This window comes from Coregonus lavaretus, assembly GCF_964263955.1.
Source record: "Coregonus lavaretus genome assembly, contig: HAP1_SCAFFOLD_6367, whole genome shotgun sequence".
Classification (NCBI taxonomy): Eukaryota; Metazoa; Chordata; class Actinopteri; order Salmoniformes; family Salmonidae; genus Coregonus; species Coregonus lavaretus.
Window position 1 is genome coordinate 3,847 of NW_028166310.1, and position 18,654 is coordinate 22,500.

At 43.0% G+C, this 18,654-nt stretch overlaps 1 pseudogene across 1 annotated transcript in view; it reads left to right on the forward strand.

Moving 5' to 3' along the window:
* The first annotated feature begins 4,487 nt into the window (after positions 1-4,487).
* Positions 4,488-18,654, forward strand: part of LOC311114878 (voltage-dependent calcium channel gamma-3 subunit-like) — a 23,473-nt pseudogene continuing 9,306 nt past the window's right edge. Inside the window, exon 1 of the transcript in view lies at positions 4,488-4,571. The product of the transcript in view is annotated as a voltage-dependent calcium channel gamma-3 subunit-like (transcript). The remainder of the gene's footprint in view (positions 4,572-18,654) is intronic.

Genomic DNA, 18,654 nt, shown 5'->3' on the forward strand with positions numbered 1-18,654 from the left:
ATAGGTAAGCAGCTTGGTTTGAAGAAATCAACTGTGGGAGCAAATATTAGGAAATGGAAGACATACAAGACCACTGATATATCTCCTTCGATCTGGGGCTCCACGCAAAATCTCACCCCGTGGGGTCAAAATGATCACAAGAACGGTGAGCAAAAATCCCAGAACCACACGGGGGGACCTAGTGAATGACCTGCAGAGAGCTGGGACCAAAGTAACAAAGCCTACCATCAGTAACACACTACGCCGCCAGGGACTCAAATCCTGCAATGCAAGACGTGTCCCCCTGCTTAAGCCAGTACATGTCCAGGCCCGTCTGAAGTTTGCTAGAGTACATCCAGAAGAGGATTGGGAGAATGTCAGATGGTCAGATGAAACCAAAATATAACTTTTTGGTAAAAACTCAACTCGTCGTGTTTGGAGGACATAGAATGCTGAGTTGCATCCAAAGAACACCATACCTACTGTGAAGCATGGGGGTGGAAACATCATGCTTTGGGGCTGTTTTTCTGCAAAGGGAAAAAGACTACTGATCCGTGTAAAGGAAAGAATGAATGGGGCCATGTATCGTGAGATTTTGAGTGAAAACCTCCTTCCATCAGCAAGGGCATTGAAGATGAAACGTGGCTGGGTCTTTCAGCATGACAATGATCCCAAACACACCGCCCGGGCAACGAAGGAGTGGCTTCGTAAGAAGCATTTCAAGGTCCTGGAGTGGCCTAGCCAGTCTCCAGATCTCAACCCCATAGAAAATCTTTGGAGGGAGTTGAAAGTCTGTGTTGCCCAGCGACAGCCCCAAAACATCACTGCTCTAGAGGAGATCTGCATGGAGGAATGGGCCAAAATACCAGCAACAGTGTGTGAAAACCTTGTGAAGACTTACAGAAAACGTTTGACCTGTGTCATTGCCAACAAAGGGTATACAACAAAGTATTGAGAAACTTTTGTTATTGACCAAATACTTATTTTCCACCATAATATGCAAATAAATTCATTAAAAATCCTACAATGTGATTTTCTGGATTTTTTTTCCTGATTTTGTCTGTCATAGTTGACGTTTACCTATGATGAAAATTACAGGCCTCTCTCATCTTTTTAAGTGGGAGAACTTGCACAATTGGTGGCTGACTAAATACTTTTTTTCCCCACTGTAGTAACCCAAAAAAGTGTTAAACAAATCAAAATAGATTTTATATTTTAAACTCTTCAATGTAGCCACCCTTTGCCTTGATGACAGCTTTGCACACTCTTGGCATTCTCTCAACCAGCTTCACCTGGATTGCTTTTCCAACAGTCTTGAAGGAGTTCCCACGTATGCTGAGCACTTGTTGGCTGCTTTTCCTTCACTCTGCGGTCCAACTCATCCCAAACCATCTCAATTGGGTTGAGGTTGGGTGATTGTGGAGGCCAGGTCATCTGATGCAGCACTCCATCACTCTCCTTCTTGGTCAAATAGCCCTTACACAGTCTGGAGGTGTGTTGGGTCATTGTCCTGTTGAAAAACAAATGATAGTCCCACTAAGCCCAAACCAGATGTGATGGCGTATCGCTGCAGAATGCTGTGGTAGCCATGCTGGTTAAGTGTGCCTTGAATTCTAAATAAATCACAGACAGTGTCACCAGCAAAGCACCTCCACACCATCACACCTCTTTTATATTTGAGATTCTTCAAATAGCCACCCTTCGCCTTAATGACAGCTTTGCACACTCTTGGCATTCTCTCAACCAGCTTCATGAGGTAGTCACCTGGAATGCATTTCATTTAACAGGTGTGCCTTCTTAAAAGTTAATTTGTGGAATTTCTTTCCTTCTTAATGCGTTTGAGCCAATCAGTTGTATTGTGACAAGGTAGGGGGGGTATACAGAAGATAGCCCTATTTGGTAAAAGACCAAGTCAATATTATGGCAAGAATAGCCCAAATAAGCAAAGAGAAATGACAGTCCATCATTACAAGACATGAAGGTCAGTCAATACGGAACATTTTCAAGAACTTTGAAAGTTTCTTCAAGTGCAGTCGCAAAAACCATCAAGCGCTATGATGAAACTGGCTCTCATGAGGACCGCCACAGGAATGGAAGACCCAGAGTTACCTCTGCTGCAGAGGATAAGTTCCTTAGAGTTAACTGCACCTCAGATTGCAGCCCAAATAAACGCTTCACAGAGTTCAAGTCACAGACGCATCTCAACATCAACTGTTCAGAGAAGACTGTGTGATTTAAAAATATACATATTTCACCTGCGTGAATCAGGCCTTCATTACATTTACATTTTCGTCATTTACACTCTTTTCCAGAGCGACTTACAAATTGGTGCATTCACCTTATGATTATTTTAAAAAAGGGGAGGGGGAGGGTAGAAGGATTACTTTTATCCTATCCCAGGTATTCCTTAAAGAGGTGGGGTTTCAAATGTCTCCGGAAGGTGGTGAGTGACTCCGCTGTCCTGGCGTCGTGAGGGAACTTGTTCCACCATTGGGGTGCCAGAGCAGCGAACAGTTTTGACTGGGCTGAGCGGGAACTATGCTTCCGTAGAGGTAGGGGGGCCAGCAGGCCAGAGGTGGATGAACGCAATGCCCTCGTTTGGGTGTAGGGACTGATCAGAGCCTGAAGGTATGGAGGTGCCGTTCCCCTCACAGCTCCGTAGGCAAGCACCATGGTCTTGTAGCAGATGCAGGCTTCAACTGGAAGCCAGTGGAGTGTGTGGAGGAGCGGGGGAGAACGTGGGAAGGTTGAACACCAGACGGGCTGCAGCGTTCTGGATGAGTTGTAGGGGTTTAATGGCACAGGCAGGGAGCCCAGCCAACAGCGAGTTGCAGTAATCCAGACGGGAGATGACAAGTGCCTGGATTAGGACCTGTGCCGCTTCCTGTGTAAGGTAGGGTCGTACTCTGCGAATGTTGTAGAGCATGAACCTACAGGATCGGGTCACCGCTTTGATGTTAGCGGAGAACGACAGGGTGTTGTCCAGGGTCACGCCAAGGTTCTTTGCACTCTGGGAGGAGGACACAACGGAGTTGTCAACCGTGATGGCGAGATCATGGAGCGGGCAGTCCTTCCCCGGGAGGAAGAGCAGCTCTGTCTTGCCGAGGTTCAGCTTGAGGTGGTGATCCGACATCCACACTGATATGTCTGCCAGACATGCAGAGATGCGATTCGCCACCTGGTTATCAGAAGGGGGAAAGGAGAGACCATGTGAGGATATGACAGAGCCAAGTGACTTGGTGTATAGAGAGAATAGGAGAGGGCCTAGAACTGAGCCCTGGGGGACACCAGTGGTGAGAGCACGTGGTGCGGAGACAGATTCTCGCAACGCCACCTGGTAGGAGCGACCTGGTGGTCGAATTGCTGCAAAGAAACCATTACTAAAGGACACCAATAAGAAGAAGAGACTTGCTTGGGCCAAGAAACACGAGCAATGGACATTAGACTGGTGGAAATCTGTCCTTTTGTTCTGATGAGTCCAAATTGGAGATATTTGGTTCTAACCGCTGTGTCTTTGTGAGGCGCAGAGTAGGTGAACGGATGTTCTCCGCATGTGTGGTTCCCACCATGAAGCATGGAGCATGATTTATTCATTTAAAGCATGATTTATTTAGAATTCAAGGCACACTTAAGCAGCATGGCTACCACTGCATTCTGCAGCATTTCAACAGGACAACGACCCAAAACACACCTCCAGGCTGTGCAAGGGCTTTTTGACCAAGAAGGAGAGTGATGGAGTGCTGCATCAGATGACCTGGCCTCCACAATCCCCCGACTTCAACCCAATTGAGATGGTTTGGGATGAGTTTGGACGGCAGAGTGAAGGAAAAGCAGCCAACAAGTGCTCAGCATATGTGGGAACTCCTTCAAGACTGTTGGAAAAGCATTCCAGGTGAAGCTGGTTGAGAGAATTCCAAGAGTGTGTAAAGCTGTCATCAAGGCAAAGGGTGGCTACTTTGAAGAATCTCAAATTATAAAATATATTTTGATTTGTTTAACACTTTTTTGGTTACTACATGATTCCATATGTGTTATTTCATAGTTTTGAAGTCTTCCCTACATTTTACATTTTAGTCATTTAGCAGACGCTCTTATCCAGAGCGACTTACAGTTAGTGAGTGCATACATTATTTCTTTTTTTAAATTATTTATTTTTTCACACTGGCCCCCGTGGGAAGGGCAATGTAGAAAATAGTTAAGAAAAACCCTTGAATGAGTAGGTGTTCTAAAACTTTCGACTGGTACTGTATGTGTGTGTGGTGTGTGTGTGTGTGTGTGTGTGTGTGTGTGTGTGTGTGTGTGGTGTGTGTGTGTGTGTGTAAACGTTTAACTGGTCCTGTATATACAAAAATACATACATTAATATATACAGGACTTAGAGTAGGGAGGTGCAATGTGTTTGTGCATGCTTTTGTGTGGTGTGTGGTGAGTGTGTGTGTGTGTGTGTGTATGTGTGTGTGTGTGTGTGTATACTCAGACTCAGGTGTGTGTGTGTGTGTGTTTTGCAGGAACATTCCGAGGCGTGTGTAAGAAGATTGATCACTTCCCAGAAGCTACAGATTATGAGGCCGATGCAGCGGAATACCTCCTCCGTAAGTCTGGACACACACACACACACACACACACACACACACACACACACACACACACACACACACACACACACACACACACACACACACACACACACAAACACAGACACACACAGAACACACACACACACACACACACACACACACACACACACACACACACACACACACACAGACACACACACACACACACACACACACACACACACACACACACACACACACACACACACACACACACACACACACAACACACAGACACACACAGAACACACACACACACACACACACACACACACACACACACACAGAACACACACACACACACACACACACACACACACACACACACACACACACACACACACACACACACACACACACACACACACACACACACAGACACACACACACACACACACACACACACACACACACACACACACACCACGGTTATTATAAAAAACTGAAACGAAAACTAATCATAAAAAAAACAATTCTGAAATAAAATAATTTACGAACCATTTTGAAAAACTGAAACTATACACTCCTCATCTCTCTCTCTCTCTCTCTCTCTCTCTCTCTCTCTCTCTCTCTCTCTCTCTCTCTCTCTCTCTCTCTCTCTCTCTCTCTCTCTCTCTCTCTCTCTCTCTCTCTCTCTCTCTCTCTCTCTCTCTCTCTCTCTCTCTCTCTCTCTCTCTCTCTCTCTCTCTCTCTCTCTCTCTCTCTCTCTCTCTCTCTCTCTCTCTCTCTCTCTCTCTCTCTCTCTCTCTCCATCTCCCCTGTGGTGTAAACTGTGGAATGTGTGAATGGGTCTGAATGGCACTGCTTTTGGAGGAAATGCTACTGCACACACACATACACACCACACACACACACATACACACACACACACACACACACACACACTTTCAACAGTACAGGAGGGCTTAGTAGGATGACTCACTTCCTGTCTCACATAGGGACCTGATCTCTGTCTATACAATACACATTACATATATATTTCCTGTCTCACATAGGGACCTGATCTCTGTCTATACAATACACATTACATATATATTTCCTGTCTCACATAGGGACCTGATCTCTGTCAAACAATACACATTACATATATATTTCCTGTCTCACATAGGGACCTGATCTCTGTCTATACAATACACATTACATATATATTTCCTGTCTCACATAGGGACCTGATCTCTGTATATACAATACACATTACATATATATTTCCTGTCTCACATAGGGACCTGATCTCTGTCTATACAATACACATTACATATATATTTCCTGTCTCACATAGGGACCTGATCTCTGTCTATACAATACACATTACATATATATTTCCTGTCTCACATAGGGACCTGATCTCTGTCTATACAATACACATTACATATATATTTCCTGTCTCACATAGGGACCTGATCTCTGTCTATACAATACACATTACATATATATTTCCTGTCTCACATAGGGACCTGATCTCTGTCTATACAATACACATTACATATATATTTCCTGTCTCACATAGGGACCTGATCTCTGTCTATACAATACACATTACATACATAGAGCCTGTCTCACATAGGGACCTGATCTCTGTCTATACAATACACATTACATACATAGAGCCTGTCTCACATAGGGACCTGATCTCTGTCTATACAATACACATTACATATATATTTCCTGTCTCACATGGGGACCTGATCTCTGTCTATACAATACACATTACATATATATTTCCTGTCTCACATAGGGACCTGATCTCTGTCTATACAATACACATTACATATATATTTCCTGTCTCACATAGGGACCTGATCTCTGTCTATACAATACACATTACATATATATTTCCTGTCTCACATAGTGACCTGATCTCTGTCTATACAATACACATTACATACATAGAGCCTGTCTCACATAGGGACCTGATCTCTGTCTATACAATACACATTACATATATATTTCCTGTCTCACATAGTGACCTGATCTCTGTCTATACAATACACATTACATACATAGAGCCTGTCTCACATAGGGACCTGATCTCTGTCTATACAATACACATTACATACATAGAGCCTGTCTCACATAGGGACCTGATCTCTGTCTATACAATACACATTACATACATAGAGCCTGTCTCACATAGGGACCTGATCTCTGTCTATACAATACACATTACATATATATTTCCTGTCTCACATAGGGACCTGATCTCTGTCTATACAATACACATTACATATATATTTCCTGTCTCACATAGGGACCTGATCTCTGTCTATACAATACACATTACATATATATTTCCTGTCTCACATAGGGACCTGATCTCTGTCTATACAATACACATTACATATATATTTCCTGTCTCACATAGGGACCTGATCTCTGTCTATACAATATACATTACATATATATTTCCTGTCTCACATAGGGACCTGATCTCTGTCTATACAATACACATTACATATATATTTCCTGTCTCACATGGGGACCTGATCTCTGTCTATACAATACACATTACATATATATTTCCTGTCTCACATAGGGACCTGATCTCTGTCTATACAATACACATTACATATATATTTCCTGTCTCACATAGGGACCTGATCTCTGTATATACAATACACATTACATATATGTTTCCTGTCTCACATAGGGACCTGATCTCTGTCTATACAATACACATTACATATATATTTCCTGTCTCACATAGTGACCTGATCTCTGTCTATACAATACACATTACATATATATTTCCTGTCTCACATAGGGACCTGATCTCTGTCTATACAATACACATTACATACATAGAGCCTGTCTCACATAGGGACCTGATCTCTGTCTATACAATACACATTACATACATAGTCTCACATACAGTGTATTCAGAAAGTATTCAGACCCCTTCCCTTTAGTTACGGTACAGCCTTATTCTAAAAGGAATTAAATACATGTTTTCCTCACCAATCTACAGACAATACCCCAGAATGACAAAGTGAAAACAGGTTTTTAGACATTTTTGCTAAAAACAAGAAGAAGAAATATCTTATTTATTTATTTATTTATTCAGACCCTTTGCTATGAGACTCAAAATTGAGGCATAGGTCTGAGGAAGGGTACCAAAACATTTATGTTGCATTGAAGGTCCCCAAGAACACAGTGGCCGCCATCTTTCTTAAATGGAAGAAGTTTGGAACCACCAAGACTCTTCCTAGAGCTGGCCGCCCGGCCAAACTGAGCAACCGGGGGAGAAGGGCCTTGGTCAGGGAGGTGACCAAGAACCCGATGGTCACTCTGACAGAGCTCCAGAGTTCCTCTGTGGAGATGGGAGAAGCTTCCAGAAGGACAACCATCTCTGCAGCACTCCACCAATCAGGCCTTTATGGTAGAGTGGCCAGACGGAAGCCACTCCTCACTAAAAGGTACATGATAATAATAATAATAATAATAGCCCACTTGGAGTTTGCCAAAAGGCACCTAAAGGACTCTCAGACCATGAAAAACAAGATTCTCTGGTCTGATGAAACCAAGATTGAACTCTTTGGCCTGAAAGCCAAGCGTCACGTCTGGAGGAAACCTAGCACCATCCCTATGGTGAAGCATGGTAGTGGCAGCATCATGCTGTGGGAATGTTTTTCAGTGGCAGGGACTGGGAGACTAGTCAGGATCGAGGGAAAGATGAACGGAGCAAAGTACAGAGATATCCTTGAAGAAAGCCTGCCCCAGAGCGCTCAGGACCTCAGACTGGGGCGAAGGTTCACCTTCCAACAGGACAACGACCCTAAGCACACAGCCAAGACAACGCAGGAGTGGCTTCGGGACAAGTGTCTGAATGTCCTTGAGTGGCCCAGCCAGAGCCCAGACTTGAACCTGATCTAACATCTCTGGAAAGACCTGAAAATAGCTGTGCAGCGACGCTCCCCATCCAACCTGACAGAGCTTGAGAGGATCTGCAAAGAAGAATGGGAGAAACTCCCCAAATACAGGTGTGCCAAGCTTGTAGCGTCATACCCAAGAAGACTCGAGGCTGTAATGGCTGACAAAGGTGCTTCAACAAAGTACTGAGTAAAGGGTCTGAATACTTATTTCAGTTTCTTATTTTTAATACGGGGAAGAAATTAGGGGGAAAAAACTATTTAATCATTTTTAGAATAAGGCTGTAACGTAACAAAATGTGGAAAAAGTCAATGGGTCTGAATACTTACCGAATGCACTGTATGGACCTGATCTCTGTCTATACAATACACATTACTAAACATTAGGAACACCTTCTCTTTCCATGGCATAGACTGACCAGCTGAATCCAGGTGAAAGCTATGATCCCTTATTGATGTCACTTGTTAAATCCACTTCAATCAGTGTAGATGAAGGGGAGGAGACGGGTTAAAGAAGGGTTTTTGAGCCTTGAGACAATTGAGACATGGACTGTGTATGTGTGCCATTCAGAGGGTGAATGGGCAAGACAAAATATTGAAGTGCCTTTGAACGGGGTATGGTAGTAGGTGCCAGGCACACCGGTTTGTGTCAAGAACTGCAACGCTGCTGGGTTTTTCACGCTCAACAGTTTCCCCTGTGTATCAAGAATGGTCCACCACCCAAAGGACATCCAGCCAACTTGACACAACTGTGGGAAGCATTGGAGTCAACATGGGGCCAGCATCCCTGTGGAAGGCTTTTGACTCTAGTAGAGTTCATGCCCCGACGAATTGAGGCTGTTCTGAGGGCAAAACTCAATATTAGGAAGGTGTTTCTTAATGTTTGGTATACTCAGTCTAAATATAAATACATTCATAAGTACAGTACTTAGAGTTAGGAGGTGCAATGTGTGTGTGTGTGTGTGTGTGTGTGTGTTGGGTGAGATAAGACTAATCATTAGTGTTTTCTCCTAAACAGCCTGGGGGGGCAACAGCTCTGTCCCTGATCATCTGGCATCTACTGCACACAGATTAGCCAAGGGCTCTCTCTCTGTGTGTGTGTGTGTGTGTGTGTGTGTGTGTGTGTGTGTGTGTGTGTGTGTGTGTGTGTGTGTGTGTGTTTGTGTAGGTGTGTGTGTGTGTGTGTGTGTTTGTGTGTGTGTGTGTGTTTGTGTAGGTGTGTGTGTGTGTGTGTGTGTGTGTGTGTGTGTGTTTGTGTGTGTGTGTGTGTGTGTGTAGGTGTGTGTGTGTGTGTGTGTGTGTGTGTGTGTGTGTGTGTGTGTGTGTGTGTGTGTGTGTGTGTGTGTGTGTGTGTGTGTTTGTGTGTGTGTGTGTGTGTGTGTGTGTGTGTGTGTTTGTGTGTGTGTGTGTGTGTGTTTGTGTAGGTGTGTGTGTGTGTGTGTGTGTGTGTGTGTGTGTGTGTGTGTGTGTGTGTGTGTGTTTGTGTCTGTGTTTGTGTTTGTGTAGGTGTGTGTGTTTGTGTGTGTTTGTGTAGGTGTGTGTGTTTGTGTAGGTGTGTGTGTTTGTGTAGGTGTGTGTGTGTGTGTGTGTGTGTGTGTGTGTGTGTGTGTGTGTGTGTGTGTGTGTGTGTGTGTGTTTGTGTTTGTGTAGGTGTGTGTGTTTGTGTGTGTTTGTGTAGGTGTGTGTGTTTGTGTAGGTGTGTGTGTTTGTGTAGGTGTGTGTGTGTGTGTGTGTGTGTGTGTGTGTGTGTGTGTGTGTGTGTGTGTGTGTGTTTGTGTAGGTGTAGGTGTGTGTGTTTGTGTGTGTTTGTGTAGTTGTGTGTGTGTGTGTGTGTGTGTGTGTGTGTGTGTGTGTGTGTGTGTGTTTGTGTAGGTGTGTGTGTTTGTGTAGGTGTGTGTAGGTGTGTGTGTGTGTGTGTTTGTGTGTGTGTGTGTGTGTGTGTGTTTGTGTGTGTGTGTGTGTTTGTGTAGGTGTGTGTGTGTGTGTGTGTGTGTGTGTTTGAGCCTATCCAAAGGGTGAGTGCGGAGCGTCAATGACTACTGGAAACTCTATGCCGTCCATCCATAGACTACTGTCTGTCCCTAACACTAAAACTAGAACTATTACTGAAGAAAAAATATTAGCGCAACATACAACAATTTAAATGATTTTATTGAGTTACAGTTCATATAAGGAAATCAGTCAATTGAAATAAATTCATTAAGCCCTAATCTATGGATTTCACATGACTGAGCAGGGGTGGGCTTGGGGGGGCATAGGCGGGGGAGCCAGGTCCAGCCAATGAGAATGAGTTTTTCCCCACAAAAGGGATTTATTAGAAACAGAAATATTCAAATCAAATCAAATCAAATTTTATTGGTCACATGCGCCGAATACAACAGGTGCAGACATTACAGTGAAATGCTTACTTACAAGCCCGTTAACCAACAGTGCATTTATTTTTTAACAAAAAAAGTAAAAAATAAAACAACAACAAAAAAAAGTATTGAGAGAGAAAAAAAGAGCAGAAGTAAAATAAAATAACAGTAGGGAGGCTATATATACAGGGGGGTACCGGTGCAGAGTGAATGTGCGGGGGCACCGGCTAGTTGAGGTAGTTGAGGTAATATGTACATGTGGGTAGAGTTAAAGTGACTCAGTACAGTGAAGGAACCCATAGTGATTCTTCCTAGAGCTGGCCGGCCGCCAAACTGAGCAATTGGGGGAGAAGGGCCTTGGTCAGGGAGGTGAACAAATTAAATTACGTTCATCTCTAGGAGACAGAGCGCGCGTCTCCTTCCTGAGCGGTATGACGGCTGCGTGGTCCCATGGTGTTTATGCATCAATGTTTTCAGTAGCCTCTATCAAAAGCTCCTGCTTGCTTGTTGTGAATTATGCTCAGGTGCACATATTTCCATTTCAACCATGAGGCCTTTTTGAAGCAAGTAATGTGTATATCAGAATTATTTAGTTAAACTTAGCAGCACCTCATCATTCTGGTTTGGTCTTCAATGTGTAAAGCCAAGATGCCCAGACCACACTAGGTCAAGCCTCACTTGTTCATTCCCCTATTTGGGACAACGTTACTTTGCTTTTATTAAGTAGCACTTTGGTCATATCCTACATTCCACAAAATGTAGTTCTAAAGATCCACTTCAGTGTTGCCAGATCTCGCGAGACAAATAAGCAACCAGGCCTGTGAAAAAAAGCCCAAAACAAGAAACTTTTTCTACGGAGCCCCCCTAGATTCTGGGTGTAGGTTACCTAAATCATCAGAAAAATTGCCCCTCCTGAGAATTTTTTCAGGAGCCGCCACTGTTTATACTTGTGTACTATTGTTTATACAGATGAACGTGGTACCTTCAGGCGTTTGGAAAATTGCTCCCAAGGATGAACCAGACTTGTGGTCCTCTGTAGCTCAGCTGGTAGAGCACGGGCGCCCATCCACAAAAAAAATTATGCACGCATGACTGTAAGTCGCTTTGGATAAAAGCGTCTGCTAAATGGCATATTATTATTATTGTGGAGGTCTACAATTTTTTTTTCTGAGGTCTTGGCTGGTTTCTTTTGATTTTCCCATGATGTCAAGCAAAGAGGCACTGAGTTTGAAGGTAGGCCTTGAAATTCATCCACAGGCAGGGGCGGCCTGTTCAATAGGGCGATATGGGCGACGCACTGCCAAACGGGAAAAGGAAGGGATTTTTTTTCTAATCAATTATATCACGGCAACAGTAGTTATCAGTGTTGTAATCTATACGTCTGATCTGCCACAGTGCCACACTGCCACTAAATGTCGAATCAGGCTAAAGTCGTGCTTCAAATGGCTCCCCCCCCTTTTGGGGCGATTTCAGTCAGGTTGAAAATCGCCCAGAAGTCTGTAATAGACTCCCATGTAAAATCTATTTTTTTCAAATTTCAGAGCCTTCAATACAATCTCAATGGGTGTCTGTGGGCTTGCACTTACGCGCTTTCGTCATACGTTACGTAACCATGAACGTAACTGAGAAAAGAGTGGATTGTTTGAAAGAAGTTCCTTTTTGTCGGCGAACAAATGGAGATAAATTGGCAACGAAACAATTAGGACCTCCCAGACCAAATTTAATAATTCAACAGGTTTCTACTAAAGGCGGAAAGTCCTACACCCGAGGATTTTCCAAAAATTGGTACGAACGAAAAAAGACATTGCCACTCACTCAACTGGATGACGAGGGATACAGGCTAGCTGTCCGCCGCCACAACGATGAGGTTAGTGTTGATAATCACAAGTTTACTGGATGTGGATATGGTGTAATAAAGGCAGTTTATTCAGAGGTAAATATATCTGGAATCGCGTTCACGGACCCGTTCGTCAAACTCTTAGGGAGCTATAAATTAAGCCCCATTACTTACCATATCAGATAAGAGAAATTGCTGCAGCTACATATATTTTACATCCTGGCCCTACATAGTTCACTATTTGCATCACTTACCAAAATATTACATGTGGTCATATATGCTTGGAAAGTGGAGATGCCATAGAACGTCAAAAAAGTAAACATTGCTGGAGACACATTGCCGTTTTGGAGAAGACATCGCGTTTGCTAGCGAAGAGATTTGTTGTGGCAAATGAACTTGGGCTGGGAATTGCCAGGAACCTCACGATAAGATATATGCATCAGCATTGCGAGTCTCATGATTCTATACGTATTGCGATTCGATACTGTGATTTTATTGCGCACCATATGTCTGTTGCAGAGGGATCAGAAAGCCATGAGAACGAGTTTTGATCAGTCATGGAAATAAAAGTGCTGAAAACAAATTTGCTCCCAATGTGAAAAGATTGAGAACAAGCTATGAAGGAACAATAATGGTGTTTTGGTGCAGGTACAGCCAACTAGCGCTAAAATATTGCGATATTGTCAATACAGTATATCGTAAAGTATCACTATGTAACTCGATTTCTTTCACCCCAATCCCTCAAATTAACGGTAAATAACTGAATTGTTTGCCCCACATTTAGCTAAGATGATTAGCTAGCCAGCTAAAATGTTTTATTTAGTTAGCAGTCGCATCTACAATAGTTTACTGTCAATAACATGTCTCCAAAAATGACGTGGTGTCTCCAATTGTGTTGACATTTTACAATTGCAATGCGCATCCATGAGTATCCACTTTCTGTAGCTCAGCTGGTAGAGCATGGTGCTTGTAACGCCAAGGTAGTGGGTTCGATCCCCGGGACCACCCATACACAAAAATGTATGCACGCATGACTGTAAGTCGCTTTGGATAAAAGCGTCTGCTAAATGGCATATTATTATTATTATTATTATTATTATCTGAAGAGAGCCCCGAAACATTGTGTGCAGACATTTTATGCAATAAATGAAGTAGGTTCAATCTAGTAGTTCTGATCTTCTGATTGGTCCTGATGAGTTGGGCGAGGTCCCCTGCAGGCTACTGTCACTGTTGCATTGGCTCTGAGTCGGGTTCTCTGTCTTCAAATGTTCAGCCTAAGAGAGGGGATTTTTGTGTGTGTGTGTGTGTGTGTGTGTGTTTAACAGTGATGATGTGTGTGTGTGTGTGTTTAACAGTGATGATGTGTGTGTGTGTGTGTGTTTGTGTGTCCTCAGAGCAAGAACTCGTGAGTTGGAAGAACTGAGAGGCCTATGGCGTGGGTGTTGTCCTTGGCCACCTGCTGACAAGGCTGACAAGATAGGACCCTTTTGTCCATTGTTATTGGATAGGAACAGAACTTATAACCAGCTCCTGACCTAAATAGATCTTAGCACAACATTTTACTCAACATATCATATTCCATATTCACTATAACAAATATATTTACTACGACATTAGCAAGAACCGCCACATCCTCAGCCGGCTAATCCAGTGTGTGAAGTTTTGCGGAGTGTTTGAGTTAGCTTTGCGAGGCAAAGATGAAACAGAGGGCTCCACCAACCCTGGTAAGCCAACACTTTTGAGATCAGTCAATAAATGCTTCTGGTATTGACTTATATGCTGCCCCTGTCTTCATGTTGTTGCTGGACATATCTTTTTTTAAATGTGTGTAGGTCACCTAAATCATCAGAAAAATTGCCCCTCCTGAGAATTTTTTCAGGAGCCGCCACTGTCCACAGGTACACCTCCAATTGACTCAAATTATGTCAATTAGCCTATCAGAAGCTTCTAAAGCCATGATATCATTTTCTGGAATTTTCCAAGCTGTTTAAAGGCACAGTCAACTTGGTGTATGCAAACTTCTGACCCACTGGAATTGTGATACAGTGAATTATAAGTGAAATAATCTGTCTGTAAACAATTGTTGTAAAAATGACTTGTGTCATGCACAAAGTAGATGTCCTGACCGACTTGCCAAAACGGTGTGTTTTTTTAATTATTTTTTTTAATTATTATTTTTTCGCTTTTTATATATATATTTTTTAGAGTATGTTTTTAATTTTCATTTGTTTTATATAGTCTCCATATATCTTTTCAACTGGTACCTTCAGACTCGTGACCTAGAGCAAAACAACCCGACATGTACGTGTTCGTGAGAGTTTTCCATAGAGGGGTCATATTAGTGTGTAGATTAATTTTGTGAGAAGACCGATTTTCGGGATGTCTCATGGTCTGACAAACACTCTCTGTCACCTTTTACAGCAATATATATCTCAAAACAAACAGATATCCAAAACAAAACAAACAGATATCTCCAGATACACTTGGTGGTCTATAGCAGATCATATTCTCCAGATAGTGCCAGTCTACACTTGGTGGTCTATAGCAGATCATATTCTCCAGATAGTGCCAGTCTACACTTGGTGGTCTATAGCAGATCATATTCTCCAGATAGTGCCAGTCTCCACTTGGTGTCCTATAGCAGATCATATTCTCCAGATAGTGACAGTCTACACTTGGTGGTCTATAGCAGATCATATTCTCCAGATAGTACCAGTCTCCACTTGGTGTCCTATAGCAGATCATATAGCAGATCATATTCTCCAGATAGTCCCAGTCTACACTTGGTGGTCTATAGCAGATCATATTCTCCAGATAGTCCCAGTCTACACTTGGTGGTCTATAGCAGATCATATTCTCCAGATAGTGGCAGTCTCCACTTGGTGGTCTATAGCAGATCATATTCTCCAGATAGTGACAGTCTCCACTTGGTGGTCTATAGCAGATCATATTCTCCAGATAGTGACAGTCTCCACTTGGTGGTCTATAGCAGATCATATTCTCCAGATAGTGACAGTCTACACTTGGTGGTCTATAGAAGATCATATTCTCCAGATAGTGACAGTCTACACTTGGTGGTCTATAGCAGATCATATTCTCCAGATAGTGACAGTCTACACTTGGTGTCCTATAGCAGATCATATTCTCCAGATAGTGAGTCTACACTTGGTGGTCTATATCAGATCATATTCTCCAGATAGTGACAGTCTCCACTTGGTGGTCTATAGCAGATCATATTCTCCAGATAGTGACAGTCTACACTTGGTGGTCTATAGCAGATCATATTCTCCAGATAGTCCCAGTCTCCACTTGGTGGTCTATAGCAGATCATATTCTCCAGATAGTGACAGTCTACACTTGGTGTCCTATAGCAGATCATATTCTCCAGATAGTGACAGTCTACACTTGGTGGTCTATAGCAGATCATATTCTCCAGATAGTGAGTCTACACTTGGTGGTCTATATCAGATAATATTCTCCAGATAGTGACAGTCTCCACTTGGTGGTCTATAGCAGATCATATCCTCCAGATAGTGACAGTCTACACTTGGTGGTCTATAGCAGATCATATTCTCCAGATAGTGACAGTCTACACTTGGTGTCCTATAGCAGATCATATTCTCCAGATAGTGACAGTCTACACTTGGTGGTCTATAGCAGATCATATTCTCCAGATAGTAACAGTCTACACTTGGTGGTCTATAGCAGATCATATTCTCCAGATAGTGACAGTCTACACTTGGTGGTCTATAGCAGATCATATTCTCCAGATAGTGAGTCTACACTTGCTGGTCTATATCAGATAATATTCTCAGATAGTGACAGTCTCCACTTGGTGGTCTATAGCAGATCATATTCTCCAGATAGTGACAGTCTACACTTGGTGTCCTCTAGCAGATCATATTCTCCAGATAGTGACAGTCTACACTTGGTGGTCTATAGCAGATCATATTCTCCAGATAGTGACAGTCTACACTTGGTGGTCTATAGCAGATCATATCCTCCAGATAGTGACAGTCTACACTTGGTGGTCTATAGCAGATCATATTCTCCAGATAGTGACAGTCTACACTTGGTGGTCTATAGCAGATCATATTCTCCAGATAGTGGCAGTCTACACTTGGTGGTCTATAGCAGATCATATTCTCCAGATAGGGACAGTCTACACTTGGTGGTCTATAGCAGATCATATTCTCCAGATAGTGACAGTCTACACTTGGTGTCCTATAGCAGATCATATTCTCCAGATAGTGACAGTCTACACTTGGTGGTCTATAGCAGATCATATTCTCCAGATAGTGACAGTCTCCACTTGGTGGTCTATAGCAGATCATATTCTCCAGATAGAGACAGTCTACACTTGGTGGTCTATAGCAGATCATATTCTCCAGATAGTGACAGTCTACACTTGGTGTCCTATAGCAGATCATATTCTCCAGATAGTGACAGTCTACACTTGGTGGTCTATAGCAGATCATATTCTCCAGATAGTACCAGTCTACACTTGGTGTCCTATAGCAGATCATATTCTCCAGATAGTACCAGTCTCCACTTGGTGTCCTATAGCAGATCATATTCTCCAGATAGTCCCAGTCTACACTTGGTGTCCTATAGCAGATCATATTCTCCAGATAGTCCCAGTCTCCACTTGGTGTCCTATAGCAGATCATATTCTCCAGATAGTGACAGTCTACACTTGTCCTATAACAGATCATATTCTCCAGATAGTCCCAGTCTACACTTGGTGTCCTATAGCAGATCATATTCTCCAGATAGTGACAGTCTACACTTGGTGGTCTATAGCAGATCATATTCTCCAGATAGTGGCAGTCTACACTTGGTGGTCTATGGCAGATCATATTCTCCAGATAGTGACAGTCTACACTTGGTGTCCTACAGCAGATCATATTCTCCAGATAGTGCCAGTCTCCACTTGGTGTCCTATAGCAGATCATATTCTCCAGATAGTGACAGTCTACACTTGGTGGTCTATAGCAGATCATATTCTCCAGATAGTGCCAGTCTACACTTGGTGTCCTATAGCAGATCATATTCTCCAGATAGTGACAGTCTACACTTGGTGGTCTATAGCAGATCATATTCTCCAGATAGTGACAGTCTACACTTGGTGGTCTATAGCAGATCATATTCTCCAGATAGTGACAGTCTCCACTTGGTGTCCTATAGCAGGACATATTCTCCAGATAGTGACAGTCTACACTTGGTGGTCTATAGCAGATCATATTCTCCAGATAGTGACAGTCTACACTTGGTGTCCTATAGCAGGACATATTCTCCAGATAGTGACAGTCTACACTTGGTGGTCTATAGCAGATCATATTCTCCAGATAGTGACAGTCTACACTTGGTGGTCTATAGCAGATCATATTCTCCAGATAGTGACAGTCTACACTTGGTGGTCTATAGAAGATCATATTCTCTACAGGAACATGGCTCTGTATATACAGCAACACCTCCCCCATAGACATTCCTGTCTTTTCAATATAAAATGTTTTCTGAGGCTACATGTATTTATATGAGCTAACTTTAAACCTTTCCTGGGTAGCTTATCTAAAACTGAACTCATAATGATAATATGATTGTATTTCTAATAATTATATTTCTGACATAACAAAGCAGATTTATGTTCAGCAGATGCTTTATCTGGTTTAGCTTGACTGCAGCAGAGAGAGAGAGAGAGAGAGAGAGAGAGAGAGAGAGAGAGAGAGAGAGAGAGAGAGAGAGAGAGAGAGAGAGAGAGAGAGAGAGAGAGAGAGCTGCTCTACTAAACACCGGGCAAACGTCTCACATCCCCAGAGGCAGCCAATCAGACGGAAGAGCCGGGGAAAGCATCAGCCAATAGGGCGCAGGGACCCACTGACCGGCATCTCATACTGCCCTGGGGTGTGGGCCAGGGTGGTGGGTCTATACTCACAGACCTCACAGCACTGGCCACTGCAACTGTCAGTCAAACACACAAGGCAGAGGTAGCCATACTT